Raw genomic sequence first — 22,553 nt, 5'->3', positions numbered from 1 at the left:
CTGATCCACACATCTTCTACCACTTCTGAAACCACAATGCTCCTCCCCATTCTGATCCTCTGTACATGCCTTCACCCTCTCAATCAATACCTTCCCATATAATTTCCCAGGAATACTCAACAAACTTATACCTCTGTAATTTGAGCACTCACCTTTATCCCCTTTGCCTCTGTACAATGGCACTAAGCATGCATTCCGCCAATCCTCAGGTGCTTCACCATGAGCCATACACACATTGAATATCTTTACCAACCAGTCGACAACACAGTCACCCTTAGTCAATTCACCTGCAATACCATCCAAACCCGCCGCCTTGACGGCTTTCATTTTTAGCAAAGCTTTCACTACCTCTTATCTGTTTACCAAATCATTCTCCCTGACCCCTCTCACTTTGCACACCACCTCGACCAAAACATCTTTTATCTGTCGATCTATCATCTAACACATTCAACAAACCTTCGAAATACTCACTCCATGTCCTTCTCACATCACCACAACTTGTTATTACCTCCCCATTAGCCCCCTTAACCGATGTTCCCATTTGTTCTCTTGTCTTACGCACTTTATTTACCTCCTCCCAAGACATCTTTTCATTCTCCCTAAAATTACATGATACTATCTCACCCCAACTCTCATTTGCCCTCTTTTTCACCTCTTGCACCATTCTCTTGACCTTCTCCCTCTTTCTTTTACACATCTCCCAGTCATTTGCACCTTTTCTCTGCAAAAATCGTCCAAGTGCCTCTCTCTTCTCTTTCACCACCAATCTTAACCCTTCGTCCCACCACTCACTACCCTTTCTAATCTGCCCATCTCTCACGCTTCTCATGCCACAAGCATCTTTTGCGCAAGCCATCAACTCTTCCCTAAATATATCCCACTCCTCCCCCACTCCCCTTACGTTCTTTGCTCTCACCTTTCTCCATTCTGCACTCAGTCTCTCCTGGTACTTCCTGACACAAGCCTCATTCAAAAGCTCACTTACTCTCACCACTCTCTTCACCCCCAACTTTTTTCTTTTCTTAAAACCTCTACAAATCTTCACCTTCGCCTCCACAAGATAATAATCAGACATCCCTCCAGTTGCATCTCTCACCACATGAACATCCAAAAGTCTCTCTTTCATGCAGCTATCAATTAACACGTAATCCAATGACGCCCTCTGGCCATCTATCCTACGTACATACGTATACTTATTTACATCTCTCGTTTTAAACCAGGAATTCCCAATCACCAGCCCTTTGTCATCACACTAATCTACAAGCTCTTTACCGTTTCCATTTACAACACTGAACACCTCATGTACACCAATTATTCCCTCAGCTGCCACATTACTCTACCTTTGCATTCAAATGACCCATCACTATAACCCGGTCTCGTGCATCAAAACTGCTAACACACTCACTCAGCTGCTCACAAAACATTTGCCTCTCATGATCTTTCTTCTCATGCCCAGGTGCATAGGCACCAATAATCACTCATCTCTCGCCATCCACTTTCAGTTTTACCCATATCAATCTAGAGTTTACATAATCCCACAACTCCTGTTTCAGTGGTAGTTCTACTCCTTCCTTTGCTCTTATCCTCTCACCAACCCCTGACTTTACTCCCAAGACATTCCCAAACCACTTTTCCCCTTTTTCCTTGAGCTTCGTTTCACTCAGAGCCAAAACATCCAGGTTCCTTTCTCAAACTTACTACCTATCTCTCCTTTTTTCTCATCTTGGTTACATCCACACACAGTTAGACATCCCAATCTGAGCCTTCGAGGAAGATGAGCACTCCCCGCGTGACTCCTTCTGTTTCCCCTTTTGGAAAGTGAAAATACGAGGGGAGGGTTTCTAGCCCCAGCTCCCGTCCCCTTTAGTCGCCTTCTACGACACACGGGGAATGCGTGGGAAGTATTCTTCTCCCCTATCACACACACACACACACACACACACACATACATATATATATATATATATATATATATATATATATATATATATATATATATATATATATTAGAAAGAATCACAATTTTGCGCGGTCATTTCCCAACATGCGCACACAGTCAGCAGATAGCATTTCACCGAACCTAACTGTACAACGCGGAGGTATATGAATACGAACAAAGTGCATAGGAACGCGCACCTTCATAGAACAAAAAATGCCACCTGCTGGCTATGTGCGCCTGTAGGGAAATGACCGGTGTAGATCCCGTTGTTCACCAACGTGAGACGAAGGGTATTCAAGTATAAAGTACTCGAATAGTTATTTCCTATAAGCCAGGCCCATAGCCTAGCGGTAGCATTCCCGCCTGTTACACAGGGGTCCCGGGTTCGATCCTGGTTGTTGGAGTTTTGTATGAGATATATATATATATATATATATATATATATATATATATATATATATATATATATATATATATACCTCAGGACCTCTTTAATGGGGCTATTGCAGCTTCGAGGCTGCGCTACTATCAGGAACAGGGTACTGAAGGACTCCTTTAGAGTGAAAGTTCCTCGTTGAAATTGTAATGTCTTTCTTCAGTCAAATGACAACGATACTTCCCCGGCGAAGATAAATTTTCACTTATGGTGCAACCACCAGCTGGCTAAGTCCGGTAATATGTCTTGAAACATATGATGGGGTAAAATATATCTTTGCTTTCTAAATTTCCTTCCTTCAGATTTTGATTCTGTTCTCGAGTGCACAGCCTCCTCTCAAGCCGTTCCACTGCAATAAAAGTAGACGGATATAGAAACATATTTTCTTTTCTTTCATACTCGTCCGCCATTTCCATTGTTAGCGAGATTGTGCCAGAAGCAGATCAAAACAGGCTACATTTGCCCACATCCATTCTTTAGATGTCATATACAATGCGCCGAAACCACAGCCTCTATCACCAACCACGCACCACAGACATTTCTTAGATTTTCTCCGGCCATTTCACATGCCCTGGTCCAGTTCACTAACAGCATGTCGCCCCCTGTATATCACATCGTTCCACTGCACTCAATCCCATACACATCATCTACCCTCCTGTATGCTTAGGCTATGACCATTCAAAATATTTTTCAATTCATCTTTCCATTTCAAACTTGGTCTCCCCTTTCTCGTTTTCTCCACTTGACACGTATATATATTCTTTTTCTTTCTTTTAAACTATTCGCCATTTCCCGCGTTAGCGAGGTAGCGTTAAGAACAGAGGACTGGGCCTTTTTTTGAATATCCTCACCTAGCCCCCTCTGTTCCTTCTTTTGGAAAATTAAAAAAAAAAAAAAAAAAAGAGGGGAGGATTTCCAGCCCCCCGCTCCCTCCCCTTTTAGTCGCCTTCTACGACACGCAGGGAATACGTGGGAAGTATTCTTAATCCCCTATCCCCAGGGATAGGGGATATATATATATATATATATATATATATATATATATATATATATATATATATATATATATATATATATATATATATATCCATTTTGTCAACCTCATCTCACTTATTCTCTCTATATGCCCAGACCATTTCAGCACACCCACTTCAGCTCTCTTAACTACGCTCTTCTTATAACCACACCTCTCTCACCATTTTATTATTTATTCGATCAAACCACCTCACACCACATATTGTCCACAAACGTTTCATTTCCAAAACATCCACCCTCCTCCGCACAACCCACACCTCGCAACCATATAACACAGTCGGAACCATTATTCCTTCAAACATACCTGTTTTTTCCCTCATCCCCTACATGCTGTATACTCGCTCCTCTTTCCAAGACCCTTGCATTAACCTCCCTCATAATCCCATCCCTAAACAAATTGAACAGTTCATGGCGATATCACTCACCCCCACTGCTGGCCAACCTTCACTTGCAACCACTCACTCTCCTCTCTTCCAACTGGTAAACATGCCGTACACTGTTGATATAAACTTTTCATTGTTTTCAGTAGCTTTCTTACCGCAACATATATTCTATTACCTTTCACGTGATCTTAATCTCCTGATCAAAACTTCTGTTTCTGATAACTACACACCAAGACCAAATATTCGCACCACCTTCAATAGCGAATTTCTAACCATACCATATGCTTTCTCCAGATTCATAACGCCACGTGAAAATCCTATTATTCATTTCTATCTCTGACACACATTCTTCAAAGCAAAGACCTGATCTACAAATCCTTTACGACTTCTGAAACCACATGAATTTTCTCCAAAGTATCTATCATAAGGTTCATTTTCTTTTTCCTCTCTAGAAATGTGTCTAATAAAAATTGGATGACATTTACAGTAAATGGACTAAGAAATAGGAAATGTAAACCACACTACGTGTTCTCTTTTCTTCATGACACAGACTATAAATGAAAGATAAAAAGATAATAATTGATCCGATAATGGTAACGTTACACAAGCTAAGCGAGAAAAAAAGAAATTATAAACCGTACTTACTATTTCCAACGTGTAGGGAAATATATTAGTTTAAACTGTTTCAAACAAGTACGGCAAACGATGCTAGGGCTCGACTTACCAGTATGGAAGTGAAGCGGACGGAGGGTGAGGGGCGAGTGGCGGAGGAGGAAGGTTGGTCGTGCGGGGAAGATGTAGACTGAGGACGTCAGTTGCTGCCTGGGGTCGGGCCTACTGGGCACTACCTCCTCCTGAAGCCCAGGATCAACCACTACACGTCAGAGAAGATTCACTGAAGGACGCGTTGCTTCGAAGTATTAATGACGTGTGTACGCACCGCCATATCATGGTACCAGCCAGACTGAAAGATGATGATGGTGGAAACCTGAGCTTTTTTATTACTCATCATAGAAAACAGCAATATGTTTAAGGATTACAATGTCACACAACGTACTATAGTACGTTGTGGTAGGTTGGTATATATATATATATATATATATATATATATATATATATATATATATATATATATATATATATATATATATATTCTTTTTTTTTCTTTCATACTATTCGCCATTTCCCGCGTTAGCAAGGTAGCGTTAAGAACAAAGGACTGGGCCTCTGAGGGAATATCCTCACCTGGCCTCGTTCTCTGTTCCTTCTTTTGGAAAAAAAAAAAAAAAAAAAACATGTTTTGGACAATCACATGTTCACCAAATAGCGTCCTAGCTTCGTCTCTTCGATGTATATCAACTGACTGTTATATTTCTCTCTTGTGTCTCCCCTGATGGTGTGATTATTACACGAAAGTGCACTTGGGAACTTTTCGTGTTTCATTTTCCCCGTGGACTCATAGGAATATCTTGATCACGCGCAAAATTGTGATCCTTTCCAATATATATATATATATATATATATATATATATATATATATATATATATATATATATGAACATAGTGCATAGAAACGCGCACCTTCATAGAACATACAAACCTCCAACAGCCAGGATCGAACCTGGCCCATAGCCTAGCGGGTCCCAGGTTCGATCCTGGCTGTTGGAGGTTTTTATGATATATATATATATATATATATATATATATATATATATATATATATATATATATATATATATATATATATATATCCTACTTGATCGTCGTTTCCCGCGTGAGCGAGGTAGCGCCAGGAAACAGACGTAGAGTGGCTCATCCACTCATATGCATATATATATATATATATATATATATATATATATATATATATATATATATATATATATATATATATATATATATTTATTTATTTATTTGTATTTATTTTGCTTTCTCGCTGTCTCCCGCGTTTGAGAGGTAGCGCAAGGAAACAGACGAAAGAAATGGCCCAACCCACCCCCATACACGTCCACCATACACGTCCACACACGCAAATATACATACCTATACATCTCAATGTACACATATATATACACACACAGACATATACATATATACCCATGCACACAATTCACACTGTCTGCCTTTATTCATTCCCATCGCCACCTCGCCGCACATGGAATACCATCCCCCTCCCCCCTCATGTGTGCGAGGTAGCGCTAGGAAAAGACAACAAAGGCCCCATTCGTTCACACTCAGTCTCTAGCTGTCATGCAATAATGCCCGAAACCACAGCTCCCTTTCCACATCCAGGCCCCACACAACTTTCCATGGTTTACCCCAGACGCTTCACATGCCCTGATTCAATCCACTGACAGCACGTCAACCCCGGTATACCACATCGATCCAATTCACTCTATTCCTTGCCCGCCTTTCATCCTCCTGCATGTTCAGGCACCGATCACACAAAATCTTTTTCACTCCATCTTTCCACCTCCAATTTGGTCTCCCACTTCTCCTCGTTCCCTCCACCTCCGACACATATATCCTCTTGGTCAATCTTTCCTCACTCATTCTCTCCATGTGCCCAAACCATTTCAAAACACCCTCTTCTGCTCTCTCAATCACGCTCTCTTTGTTTCCACACCTCTCTCTTACCCTTACGTTACTTACTTGATCAAACCACCTCACACCACACATTGTCCTCAAACATCTCATTTCCAGCACATCCATCCTCCTGCGCACTACTCTATCCATAGCCCACACCTCGCAACCATACAACATTGTTGGAACCACTATTCCTTCAAACATACCCATTTTTGCTTTCCGAGATAATGTTCTCGACTTCCACACATTCTTCAAGGCTCCCAGGATTTTCGCCCCCTCCCCCACCCTATGATTCACTTCCGCTTCCATGGTTCCATCCGCTGCCAGATCCACTCCCAGATATCTAAAACACTTTACTTCCTCCAGTTTTTCTCCATTCAAACTTACCTCCCAATTGACTTGACCCTCCACCCTACTGTACCTAATAACCTTGCTCTTATTCACATTTACTCTTAACTTTCTTCTTTCACACACTTTACCAAACTCAGTTACCAGCTTCTGCAGTTTCTCACATGAATCAGTCACCAGCGCTGTATCATCAGCAAACAACAACTGATTCTCTTCCCAAGCTCTCTCATCCACAACAGACTTCATACTTGCCCCTCTTTCCAAAACTCTTGCATTCACCTCCCTAACAACCCCATCCATAAACAAATTAAACAACCATGGAGACATCACACACCCCTGCCGCAAACCTACATTCACTGAGAACCAATCACTTTCCTCTCTTCCTACACGTACACATGCCTTACATCCTCGATAAAAACTTTTCACTGCTTCTAACAACTTGCCTCCCAAACCATATATTCTTAATACCTTCCACAGAGCATCTCTATCCACTCTATCATATGCCTTCTCCAGATCCATAAATGCTACATACAAATCCATTTGCTTTTCTAAGTATTTCTCACATACAGTCTTCAAAGCAAACACCTGATCCACACATCCTCTACCACTTCTGAAACCACACTGCTCTTCCCCAATCTGATGCTCTGTACATGCCTTTACCCTCTCAATCAATAGCCTTCCATATAATTTACCAGGAATACTCAACAAACTTATACCTCTGTAATTTGAGCACTCACTCTTATCCCCTTTGCCTTTGTACAATGGCACTATGCACGCATTCCGCCAATCCTCAGGCACCTCACCATGAGTCATACATACATTAAATAACCTTATCAACCAGTCAACAATACAGTCACCCCCTTTTTTAATAAATTCCACTGCAATACCATCCAAACCTGCTGCCTTGCCGGCTTTCATCTTCCGCAAAGCTTTTACTACCTCTTCTCTGTTTACCAAATCATTTTCCCTAACCCTCTCACTTTGCACACCACCTTTACCAAAACACCCTATATCTGCCACTCTATCATCAAACACATTCAACAAACCTTCAAAATACTCACTCCATCTCCTTCTCACATCACCACTACTTGTTATCACCTCCCCATTAGCGCCCTTCACTGAGGTTCCCATTTGCTCCCTTGTCTTACGCACTTTATTTACCTCCTTCCAGAACATCTTTTTATTCTCCCTAAAATTTAATGATACTCCCTCACCCCAACTCTCATTTGCCCTCTTTTTCACCTCTTGCACCTGTTCTTGACCTCCTGTCTCTTTCTTTCATACATCTCCCACTCAATTGAATTTTTTCCCTGCAAAAATCGTCCAAATGCCTCTCTCTTCTCTTTCACTAATAATCTTACTTCTTCATCCCACCACTCACTACCCTTTCTAATCAACCCACCTCCCACGTTTCTCATGCCACAAGCATCTTTTGCGCACTCCATCACTGATTCCCTAAATACATCCCATTCCTACCCCACTCCCCTTACTTCCATTGTTCTCACCTTTTTCCATTCTGTACTCAGTCTCTCCTGGTACTTACTCACACAAGTCTCCTTCCCAAGCTCACTTACTCTCACCACCCTCTTCACCCCAACATTCACTCTTCTTTTCTGAAAACCCATACAAATCTTCACCTTAGCCTCCACAAGATAATGATCAGACATCCCTCCAGTTGCACCTCTCAGCACATTAACATCTAAAAATCTCTCTTTCGCGCGCTTGTCAATTAACACGCAATCCAATAACGCTCTCTGGCCATCTCTCCTACTTACATACGTATACTTATGTATATCTCGCTTTTTAAACCAGGTATTCCCAATCACCAGTCCTTTTTCAGCACAAATCTACAAGCTCTGCACCATTTCCATTTACAACACTGAACACCCCATGTATACCAATTATTCCCTCAACTGCCACATTACTCACCTTTGCATTCAAATCACCCATCACTATAACCCGGTCTCGTGCATCAAAACCACTAACACACTCATTCAGCTGCTCCCAAAACACTTGCCTCTCATGATCTTTCTTCTCATGCCCAGGTGCATATGCACCAATAATCACCCATCTCTCTCCGTCAACTTTCAGTTTTACCCATATTAATCGAGAATTTACTTTCTTACATTCTATCACATACTCCCACAACTCCTGTTTCAGGAGTACTGCTACTCCTTCCCTTGCTCTTGTCCTCTCACTAACCCCTGACTTTACTCCCCAGACATTCCCAAACCACTCTTCCCCTCTCATTTTTTTCTAATTTTCCAAAAGAAGGAACAGAGAAGGGGCCACGTGAGGATATTCTCTCAAAGGCCCAGTCCTCTGTTCTTAACGCTACCTCGCTAATGCGGGAAATGGCGAATAGTATAAAAGAAAAAAAAGAAAATATATATATATATATATATATATATATATATATATATATATATATATATATATATATATATATATATATTTTTTTTTTTTTTTTTTTTTTTTTTTTTATACCTCGTTGCTGTCTCCCGCGTTTGCGAGGTAGCGCAAGGAAACAGACGAAAGAAATGGCCCAACCCCCCCCATACACATGTACATACACACGTCCACACACGCAAATATACATACCTACACAGCTTTCCATGGTTTACCCCGGACGCTTCACATGCCTTGATTCAATCCACTGACAGCACGTCAACCCCTGTATACCACATCGCTCCAATTCACTCTATTCCTTGCCCTCCTTTCACCCTCCTGCATGTTCAGGCCCCGATCACACAAAATCCTTTTCACTCCATCTTTCCACCTCCAATTTGGTCTCCCTCTTCTCCTCGTTCCCTCCACCTCCGACACATATATCCTCTTGGTCAATCTTTCCTCACTCATTCTCTCCATGTGCCCAAACCATTTCAAAACACCCTCTTCTGCTCTCTCAACCACGCTCTTTTTATTTCCACACATCTCTCTTACCCTTACGTTACTTACTCGATCAAACCACCTCACACCACACATTGTCCTCAAACATCTCATTTCCAGCACATCCATCCTCCTGCGCACACCTCTATCCGTAGCCCACGCCTCGCAACCATACAACATTGTTGGAACCACTATTCCTTCAAACATACCCATTTTTGCTTTCCGGGATAATGTTCTCGACTTCCACACATTTTTCAAGGCTCCCAAAATTTTCGCCCTCTCCCCCACCCTATGATCCACTTCCGCTTCCATGGTTCCATCCGCTGACAGATCCACTCCCAGATATCTAAAACACTTCACTTCCTCCAGTTTTTCTCCATTCAAACTCACCTCCCAATTGACTTGACCCTCAACCCTACTGTACCTAATAACCTTGCTCTTATTCACATTTACTCTTAACTCTCTTCTTTCACACACTTTACCAAACTCCGTCACCAGCTTCTGCAGTTTCTCACATGAATCCGCCACCAGCGCTGTATCATCAGCGAACAACAACTGACTCACTTCCCAAGCTCTCTCATCCACAACAGACTTCATACTTGCCCCTCTTTCCAAGACTCTTGCATTTACCTCCCTAACAACCCCATCCATAAACAAATTAAACAACCATGGAGACATCACACACCCCTGCCGCAAACCTACATTCACTGAGAACCAATCACTTTCCTCTCTTCCTACACGTACACATGCCTTACATCCTCGATAAAAACTTTTCACTGCTTCTAACAACTTGCCTCCCACACCATATATTCTTAATACCTTCCACAGAGCATCTCTATCAACTCTATCATATGCCTTCTCCAGATCCATAAATGCTACATACAAATCCATTTGCTTTTCTAAGTATTTCTCACATACATTCTTCAAAGCAAACACCTGATCCACACATCCTCTACCACTTCTGAAACCACACTGCTCTTCCCCAATCTGATGCTCTGTACATGCCTTCACCCTCTCAATCAATACCCTCCCATATAATTTACCAGGAATACTCAACAAACTTATACCTCTGTAATTTGAGCACTCACTCTTATCCCCTTTGCCTTTGTACAATGGCACTATGCACGCATTCCGCCAATCCTCAGGCACCTCACCATGAGTCATACATACATTAAATAACCTTACCAACCAGTCAACAATACAGTCATCCCCTTTTTTAATAAATTCCACTGCAATACCATCCAAACCTGCTGCCTTGCCGGCTTTCATCTTCCGCAAAGCTTTTACTACCTCTTCTCTGTTTACCAAATCATTTTCCCTAACCCTCTCACTTTGCACACCACCTCGACCCAAACACCCTATATCTGCCACTCTGTCATCAGACACATTCAACAAACCTTCAAAATACTCATTCCATCTCCTTCTCACATCACCACTACTTGTTATCACCTCCCCATTTACGCCCTTCACTGAAGTTCCCATTTGCTCCCTTGTCTTACGCACCCTATTTACCTCCTTCCAGAACATCTTTTTATTCTCCCTAAAATTTATAATATATAAACGCCCATACATGCACAAGTACATATACATATCAACATATACATACAAATATACATACAAATGTTCATATTCATACTTGCTTGCCTTCGTCCATTCGTAGAAGGCGACTAAAAGGGGAGGAAGCCGGGGGGCTGGAAATCCTCTCCACTCCCTTTTTTTAATTTTCTAAAAGAAGGAACAGAGAAGGGGACCAAGTGAGGATATTCCTTCTAAGGCTTATTCCTCTGTTCTTGACGCTACCTCGCTAACGCGGGAAATGGCGGATATGTATGAGAGAGAGAGAGAGAGAGAGAGAGAGAGAGAGAGAGAGAGAGAGAGAGAGAGAGAGAGAGAGAGATAATATATATATCTTTTGTCTTTCATACTATTCGCCATTTCCCGCATTAGCGAGGTAGCGTTAAGAACAGAGGACTGGGCCTTTGAGGGAATATCCTCACCTGGCCCCCTTCTCTGTTCCTTCTTTTGGAAAAAAAAAAAAAAAAGATGAGAGGGGAGGATTTCCAGCCCCCCGCTCCCTTCCCTTTTAGTCGCCTTCTACGACACGCAGGGAATACGTGGGAAGTATTCTTTCTCCCCTATCCCCAGGGATATATATATATATATATATTCAAACTATTCGCCACTTCCCGCGTTAGCGAGGTAGCGTCAAGAACAGAGGACTGGGCCTTTTTTGGAATATCCTCACCTGGCCCCCTCTGTTCCTTCTTTTGGAAAATTAAAAAAAAAAACGAGAGGGGAGGATTTCCAGCCCCCCGCTCCCTCCCCTTTTAGTCGCCTTCTACGACACGCAGGGAATACGTGGGAAGTATTCTTTCTCCCCTATCCCCAGGGATATATATATATATATATATATATATATATATATATATATATATATATATATATATATATATATATATATTGACATGCTGTCAGTGGATTGAATTCAGGGCATATGAAGCGTCTGGGGTAAACCATGGAAAGCTGTGTAGGTATGTATATTTGCGTGTGTGGACGTGTATGTATATACATGTGTATGGGGGTGGGTTGGGCCATTTCTTTCGTCTGTTTCCTTGCGCTACCTCCCAAACGCAGGAGACAGCGACAAAGCAAAATAAAAAAAAAAAAAAAATATATATATATATATATATATATATATATATATATATATATATATATATATATATATATATATTGATAATAATAATTTTCATTTCATATTTACCTAGTATATAAGGTACTGTTTTATTGATAAAGTATTAATCTATGTTACATATACAAGTGATAAAGTATCATGTTACATATACAATATTTTTGCCAGGCACAGTCCACACATCTCATCCCCTCTTATGTTCGTTTAACCTGGTTCCTCTCTCCTCACCTTTACTTCAGTCATTTCCAAAGTTTTAAAACTGTCGAGGGTAAAGGTAAAATATAAACAATCTATCAACTTTAAGAAGAAAATATAAAAAGAATATTCATTGTCTAAATAGTTATCATCATGGACAGATCTACATGTGAATGTATGTGTGTGTGTGTGTGTGTGTGTGTGTGTGTGTGTGTGTGTGTGTGTGTGTATGTGTGTGTGTGTGTGTGTGTGTGTGTGTGTGTGTTTGTGGTCACAGAGTTATAATCTTTAATACCTGGAGAAGGTGTTAAAAGAGTTTTCGATTGGTGGATATAAGTCAAGCAAGCAATCAACTTTTTGCCTGATTTACAGGCATCTCTCGCAATGAAGAAATATGAAAAAAAGACGTTTGAAGACCCACGCACATAGATATAATCTCAACAATTTTGTCACTGCGTGTCCGAGAGTCGAACCCTGGCTACGGGGAACAGCAGGTGGTCTTTCTAACACTGGAACACCGGCGAGACAAAACTTATCTCTCCAGGACCCCGACCACTCACTGTGGGCCCTCCTGTAGAGTGAAACAGGCCGCCCATTCCCTGACCCCGTCGACGCTGACCACCTGCTGTTCTTGATAGCCTTGATTCAGCTCTCGGGCAAGCATTAGTAAAATTGTTTAGTCTAATCTACGTGAGAACATTACATGTTCTGATATATACATACAAGAACCAGTTCACACCCACGACTCCCTCTCGAAGCACTGCACGTAAGCATTGCACGCGGAACACACAGCTGACAGTGGTACACCACACAACTGACGCAGAGTGTATGGGACTCGACATGCCTCTTGTCTATCAAGTATCAGCCACCAGTCAACTGCCACCATTAATAACTCGATTTCCCGGACACTTGTCCTTCTAAGACCTGGACAGTACTTTGATACAAGAAGAGTTCAGACAAGTGGCAGCCAGGCCATGGTAGAGTCCGGAGGGAGGTGAGGATGCATATTCTCAGCAACAGAGTATCCAATTTGTGGTAGAGGCTGAGCTAAAAGGGAATAAATACAACTGCTTTTGGAAAGTTCAAAAAACTATATGACAAAGACAAAAGGCTGGACCCCACGACTGTAAAGGTTCCTTACACACGCACACACACACAGACACACACAAACACACACACACACACACACACACACACACAAACACACACACACACACACACACACACACACACACACACACAAACACACACACACACACACACACACAAACACACACACACACACACACACACACACACACAAACACACACACACACACACACACAAACACACACACACACACACACACAAACACACACACACACACACACACACACACACACACACAAACACACACACACACACACACACACACACACAAACACACACACACACACACAAACACACACACACACACACAAACACACACACACACACACAAACACACACACACACACACACACAAAGCAACTTCAAGTTACGAGATACAGTTATGAGCCAACGTACATTTTGTAATAATATATTTTCAATCTACATACAAGGATTACTGGATTAATGACCAAATCAGATGACAGTGCCTATCATCTCCAACAGCAGAAGCACACAGACACACACGCACACACACATACACACACACACACACTCATGTACCATTATTACAGTGAGTGTATGTGGCCTTAGAATTATATGTAACATCTGAAGGTGTTTATGATCTTTCATTTGGTATTCATAACTTGGTGACGCCCCTAATGACCCTAGCAGTTGATAAGTCTTAAACCCAATCACACACATTCACAAAAGCATGACGCTATTCAAAGTATCTGTAGTGATGATACATGAAGTACCAAACACCAGGACGTAAAACAGACCAAACCAACAGCTCACACTGGGACTCAGGCACAGGATTCCCCTCTCTCGACAGGAGCAGCCTTTAGATCGCTGAGGCCACGAAGCAACCGAGACGCTTCGAATATACTTCGATGATATCAGTTTGAACGACAAACGGGTTGGTCTAGTAGACCTGCAGCGATTGATGGCTGAGCCACCGCCACCACCACACACCTGTGCATGTGTTTGTGTTATAATCATTGAGACTGAGATCAGCAAATAACATCTGACGTGGAAGAGAAGAGTTCGTCAGAGCAGACAGGATTTGGGTGTGACTGCTCCAGCGATCAGCGTATATAACATTAATTTTGTGTGTGTGTGTGTGTGTGTGTGTGTGTGTGTGTGTGTTAACTGAGACGGCATGGGCAACTGAGGCCCTAATCAAGGCCATCCCATCAACGTTATATATACATATATACCTCAGCCTGAGACAGGTACCCATTTTATCGACCAACCCCTAAGGGTGGATGAACAGTTGGTTTGAGTGTGGACCGACCACCACATCCAGGATCTGAACCTATGCGCTCGACCCTGGGCAGCCCGTGAATGCGTCAATGTCAGGAACGCTAACCGCTACACCACGGAAGTCCGTTATTGACGACTTACTGTCAGAGAGCAGGATATGAACCCTGCTCTGGGAATCAGGTAGAATTATCCTTACAGCATCCAACAACTGAAGCCGCTTTGGAGAAAGCATTTCACTCAGCAACTTTTCCATTCCAAAGGAAAATGGTTGATTTATTGTGAGGTGGCGAATGGTGAGGAGTTCATGGAGTGGGCATGTCAGACGACGCATGTCAGGGGCCACAGGAGTGGGCAGGTCAGACGAAGCATGTCAGAGGCCACAGGAGTGGGCAGGTCAGACCATGTCAGAGGCCACAGGCTGGTCATAGTTGAAAAGTCGCAGGTCAGAGGACGGACAGGGGCAGAGAGAGCAGGTCACTGGAAGGAAGTCTGGAGGCGTGTGTTAGAATAGCGTAGTAGCTGGGCTCACACATCACACGCACGTGCACATTACCTTGACTGTGGGCTCACACATCACACGCACGTGCACATTACCTTAACTGTGGGCTCACACATCACACGTACGTGCACATTACCTTAACTGTGGGTTACACATCACACGCACGTGCACATTACCTTAACTGTGGGATCACACATCACACGCACGTGCACATAATCTTATCTGTGGGCTCACACATCACACGCACGTGCACATAATCTTATCTGTGGGCTCACACATTAGACGCACGAGCACATAATCTTATCTGTGGGCTCACACATCACACGCACGTGCACATAATCTTATCTGTGGACTCACACATTAGACGCACGAGCACATAATCTTATCTGTGGGCTCACACATCACACGCACGTGCAAATAATCTTATCTGTGGGCTTACACATCACACGCATGTGCACATAATCTCATCTGTGCTCATAATTACGACAACCTCTTTCTGGAGAATCTAGTCAATCATAATCATTGCAATCATAACTATAAACACATATAATCCCCGAGCTGTGAATTTCGAGCGTGTATTGTTAGAACAATGACGACAGCTTTAGAGCTTAGGTTCAATGACTATTCATACCAGATATGGCAATACTGCTAACATAACACATTCAACGTTCCGTACGAAACAGTCACTGAAGAACACAAACATCAAAATACCAATTACAGATATACGCAACATGAAACAATGGTGGTTAACACTATCTACAATTATTTCATCCAACAATGTTACAACAAAACACAAGACACACCACTACATACAGACATTCACCACACATCCTACCTACATACAGACATTCACCACACATCCTACCTACATACAGACATTCACCACACATCCTACCTACATACAGACATTCACCACACATCCTACCTACATACAGACATTCACCACACATCCTACCTACATACAGACATTCACCACACATCCTACCTACATACAGACATTCACCACACACCCTACCTACATACAGACATTCACCACACACCCTACCTACATACAGACATTCACCACATATCCTACCTACACACAGACATTCACCACACATCCTACCTACATACAGACATTCACCACACACCCTACCTACACACAGACATTCACCACACATCCTACCTACATACAGACATTCACCCCGCATCCTACCTACATACAGACATTCACTACACATCCTACTACTTACAGACAGTCTACCTACAGATCACACATCATACCGGACAGACAGACATTCACCACACATCCTACCTACATACAGACATTCACCACACATCCTACCTACATACAGACATTCACTACACAACCTACCTACATACAGATATTCACCACACATCCTACCTACATACAGACATTCACTACACACCCTACCTACATACAGACATTCACCACACATCCTACCTACATACAGACATTCACTACACACCCTACCTACATAAAGACATTCACCACACATCCTACCTACATACAGGCATTCACCACACATCCTACCTACATACAGACATTCACCACACATCCTACCTACATTCAGACATTCACTACACACCCTACCTACATACAGACATTCACCACACATCCTACCTACATACAGACATTCACTACACACCCTACCTACACACAGACATTCACCACACATCCTACCTACATACAGACATTCACTACACATCGTTCCTACATACAGACATTCACCACACATCCTACCTACATACAGACATTCACCACTCATACTACCTACATACAGACATTCACTACACATCGTACCTACATACAGACATTCACCACACATCCTACCTACATACAGACATTCACCACACATCGTACCTACATACAGACATTCACTACACATCCTACCTACATACAGACATTTACAGCAAATCCTACCTACATAAATTCAGTACACACCCTACCTACATACAGACATTCACTACACATCCTACCTACATACAGATATTCACTACACATCCTACCTACATACAGACATTCACCACACATCCTACCTACATACAGACATTCACCACACATCCTACCTACATACAGACATTCACTACACATCGTACCGACATACAGACATTCACTACACATCCTACCTATATACAGACATTCACCACACATCCTACCTACATACAGATATTCACTACACATCGTACCTACATACATTCACTACACATCCTACCTACATACAGACATTCACTACACATCCTACCTACATACAGACATTCACTACACATCCTACCTACATGCAGACATTCACTACACATCCTACCTACATACAGACATTCACCACACATCCTACCTACATACAGACATTCACTACACATCCTACCTACATACAGACATTCTCCACACATCCTACCTACATACAGACATTCACTACACATCCTACCTACATACAGACATTCACTACACATCCTACCTACATACAGACATTCACTACACATCCTACCTACATACAGACATTCACCACACATCCTACCTACATACAGACATTCACTACACATCGTACCTACATACAGACATTCACCACACATCCTACCTACATACAGACATTCACTACACATCGTACCTACATACAGACATTCACCACACATCGTACCTACATAAAGGCATTCACCACACATCCTACCTACATACAGACATTCACCACACATCCTACCTACATACAGACATTCACTACACACCCTACCTACATACAGACATTCACTACACACCCTACCTACATACAGATATTCACTACACACCCTACCTACTTACAGACATTCACTACACACCCTACCTACATACAGACATTCACTACACATCCTACCTACATACAGACATTCACCACACATCGTACCTACATACAGACATTCACCACACATCCTACCTACATACAGACATTCACTACACACCCTACCTACATACAGACATTCACCACACATCCTACCTACATACAGACATTCACTACACACCCTACCTACATACAGACATTCACCACACATCCTACCTACATACAGACATTCACTACACACCCTACCTACATAAGACATTCACCACACATCCTACCTACATACAGCATTCACACACATCCTACCTACATACAGACATTCACTACACATCCTACCTACATACAGACATTCACTACACATCCTACCTACATACAGACATTCACCACACATCCTACCTACATACAGACATTCACTACACATCCTACCTACATACAGACATTCACTACACATCCTACCTACATACAGACATTCACTACACATCCTACCTACATACAGACATTCACTACACATCCTACCTACATACAGACATTCACTACACATCCTACCTACATACAGACATTCACCACACATCCTATCTACATACAGACATTCACTACACATCCTACCTACATATAGACATTCACCACACATCCTACCTACATACAGACATTCACTACACATCCTACCTACATACAGACATTCACTACACATCCTACCTACATACAGACATTCACTACACATCCTACCTACATACAGACATTCACCACACATCCTACCTACATACAGACATTCACTACACATCGTACCTACATACAGACATTCACCACACATCCTACCTACATACAGACATGCACTACACATCGTACCTACATACAGACATTCACCACACATCCTACCTACATACAGACATTCACCACACATCATACCTACATACAGACATTCACTACACATCCTACCTACATACAGACATTCACTACACATCCAACCTACATACAGACATTCACCACACATCCTACCTACATACAGACATTCACTACACATCGTACCTACATAGAGACATTCACCACACATCCTACCTACATACAGACATTCACCACACATCCTACCTACATACAGACATTCACCACACATCCTACCTCAATACAGACATTCACTACACATCCTACCTACATACAGACATTCACCACACATCCTACCTACATACAGACATTCACTACACATCCTACCTACATACAGACATTCACCACACATCCTACCTACATACAGACATTCACTACACATCGTTCCTACATACAGACATTCACCACACATCCTACCTACATACAGACATTCACCACTCATCCTACCTACATACAGACATTCACTACACATCGTACCTACATACAGACATTCACCACACATCCTACCTACATACAGACATTCACCACACATCGTACCTACATACAGACATTCACTACACATCCTACCTACATACAGACATTTACCGCAAATCCTACCTACATACATTCAGTACACATCCTACCTACATACAGACATTCACTACACATCCTACCTACATACAGACATTCACTACACATCCTACCTCCATACAGACATTCACCACACATCCTACCTACATACAGACATTCACCACACATCCTACCTACATACAGACATTCACTACACATCGTACCGACATACAGACATTCACTACACATCCTACCTATATACAGACATTCACCACACATCCTACCTACATACAGACATTCACTACACATCGTACCTACATACAGACATTCACTACACATCCTACCTACATACAGACATTCACTACACATCCTACCTACATACAGACATTCACTACACATCCTACCTACATACAGACATTCACTACACATCCTACCTACATACAGACATTCACCACACATCCTACCTACATACAGACATTCACCACACATCCTACCTACATACAGACATTCACTACACATCCTACCTACATACAGACATTCACTACACATCGTACCTACATACAGACATTCACCACACATCCTACCTACATACAGACATTCACCACACATCCTACCTACATACAGACATTCACTACACATCCTACCTACATTCAGACATTCACTACACATCCAACCTACATACAGACATTCACCACACATCGTGCCTACATACAGACATTCACTACACATCGTACATACATAGAGACATTCACCACACATCCTACCTACATACAGACATTCACCACACATCCTACCTACATACAGACATTCACCACACATCCTACCTACATACAGACATTCACTACACATCCTACCTACATACAGACATTCACCACACATCCTACCTACATACAGACATTCACTACACATCCTACCTACATACAGACATTTACCACACATCCTACCTACATACAGACATTCACTACACATCGTACCTACATACAGACATTCACCACACATCCTACCTACATACAGACATTCACTACACATCCTACCTACATACAGACATTCACTACACATCCTACCTACATACAGACATTCACTACACATCGTACCTACATCATCGAGAACTCAACACAAAGCACGAGTGTCACATCCCCTCCACGTACAGTACAAACAGGTAATTACGTAACGTCACACATTCCTCAGGGGTTCCGATCACGTATCTGACGAACCAGTGAATGTACGAGAGAGAGAGAGAGAGAGAGAGAGAGAGAGAGAGAGAGAGAGAGAGAGAGAGAGAGAGAGAGCACCAGCTCTTATATATCTTTTTCATACAAGGAACAATAGCGTCTCAGTCCACGGGTCATAAAGGTTCAAATCGCACTACCACGCACGGGGCTGGTGGTCCATACAGGCGAGGTGGAGCTGGGGAGGTTTAGCGTTAAGATGATTTCACGGAATTCCATCAATAATGGCGAGGAGAGGGGGATGGGGGAGGATTAGAGAAGGGTGACATGTATTGTTGGAGCGTGCCAGCCACACCTCACGGTCACCTGGCCTTGATATCCACAGTGTACCGCCTCCACACGTGTCACAGTGTCAGAGCCAAGACCTGTCTGTGCTGGTCTGTGTCAGCTTATTATACAAGATGAAGGTGGTAGGGAAGCCCACGTGTTAGGCTAATGGTTCCCCCAACACATCCGCTGTTGTTACATGTGCCAGACAGGTGGTGGCACGAGAGAACCTTCCAGACGACAGGATACGAGAACCACCTGCATGATCATGCACGAGAACTACCTGTATGATGGTGCATGAGAACCACCTGCATGATCATGCACGAGAACTACCTGTATGATGGTGCATGAGAACCACCTGCATGATCATGCACGAGAACTACCTGTATGATGGTGCATGAGAACCACCTGTATGATGGTGCACGAGAACCACCTGTATGATGGTGCACAAAAACCAGTTACATGATGGTGCACGAGAACCACCTGCATGATGGTGCACGAGAACCACCTGCATGATGGTGCACGAGAACAACCTGCATGACGGTCACGGGAAGCACCTGTATGACGATGCAAGAGAACCACATGCATGATGAGGTGAAAAACCACCTGTATGATAGTGCACGAGAACCACCTGCATGATGGTGCACGAGAATCACCTCTATGATGGAGCACGAGAACCACCTGTATGATGGGGTGCGAGCACCACCTGCATGATGGTACACGAGAACCACCTGCATGATGGTGCACAAGAACCACCTGTAGGATGATGCACGAGAACCACATGCATGATGGGGTGAAGAACCACCTGCATGAGTGCACGAGAACCACCTGTAGGATGATACATGAGAACCACATGCATGATATGGTGCGAGAACCACCTGCATGATGGTGCACGAGAACCACCAGTAAGATGGTGCACGAGAACCACCTGCAAGATAGTGCACGAGAATCACCTGTATGATGGTGCACGAGAACCACTTGCATGATGGGGTGAGAGAACCACCTGCATGACAGTGCACGAGAACCACCTGTATGATGGTGCACTAAAACCACTTGCATGATGGTGCACGAGAACCACATGCATGATGGGGTGTGAGCACCACCTGCATGATGGTGAACGAAAATCACCTGTATGATGGTGCACTAGAACCACTTGCATGAAGGTGCACGAGAACCACATGCATGATCGGGTGCGAGCACCACTTGCATGATAGTGAATGGAAATCACCTGTACGATGGTGCACTAGAACCACTTGCATGATGGTGCACGAGAACCACATGCATGATGGGGTACGAGCACCACCTGCATGACGGTGCACGAGAACCACCTGCATGATAAGCACGAGAACCACCTGTAGGATGATGCACGAGAACCACATGTATGATGGGGTGCGAGAACCACCTGCATGATAGTGCACATGAATCACC

At 42.8% G+C, this 22,553-nt stretch overlaps 1 protein-coding gene across 3 annotated transcripts in view; it reads right to left on the bottom strand.

Moving 5' to 3' along the window:
• Positions 1-4,752, bottom strand: part of LOC139760411 (solute carrier family 23 member 2-like) — a 107,831-nt gene extending 103,079 nt beyond the window's left edge. For all 3 annotated transcript variants that reach the window (XR_011715336.1, XM_071683579.1, XM_071683581.1), the window contains exon 1: positions 4,518-4,752. The gene's annotated coding sequence lies outside the window, so the exon portion shown is untranslated. The remainder of the gene's footprint in view (positions 1-4,517) is intronic.
• Positions 4,753-22,553: the final 17,801 nt, after the last annotated feature.

This window comes from Panulirus ornatus, chromosome 36 (assembly GCF_036320965.1).
Source record: "Panulirus ornatus isolate Po-2019 chromosome 36, ASM3632096v1, whole genome shotgun sequence".
NCBI classification, from domain to species: domain Eukaryota; kingdom Metazoa; phylum Arthropoda; class Malacostraca; order Decapoda; family Palinuridae; genus Panulirus; species Panulirus ornatus.
This window is presented reverse-complemented; position numbering and strand designations above follow the sequence as displayed.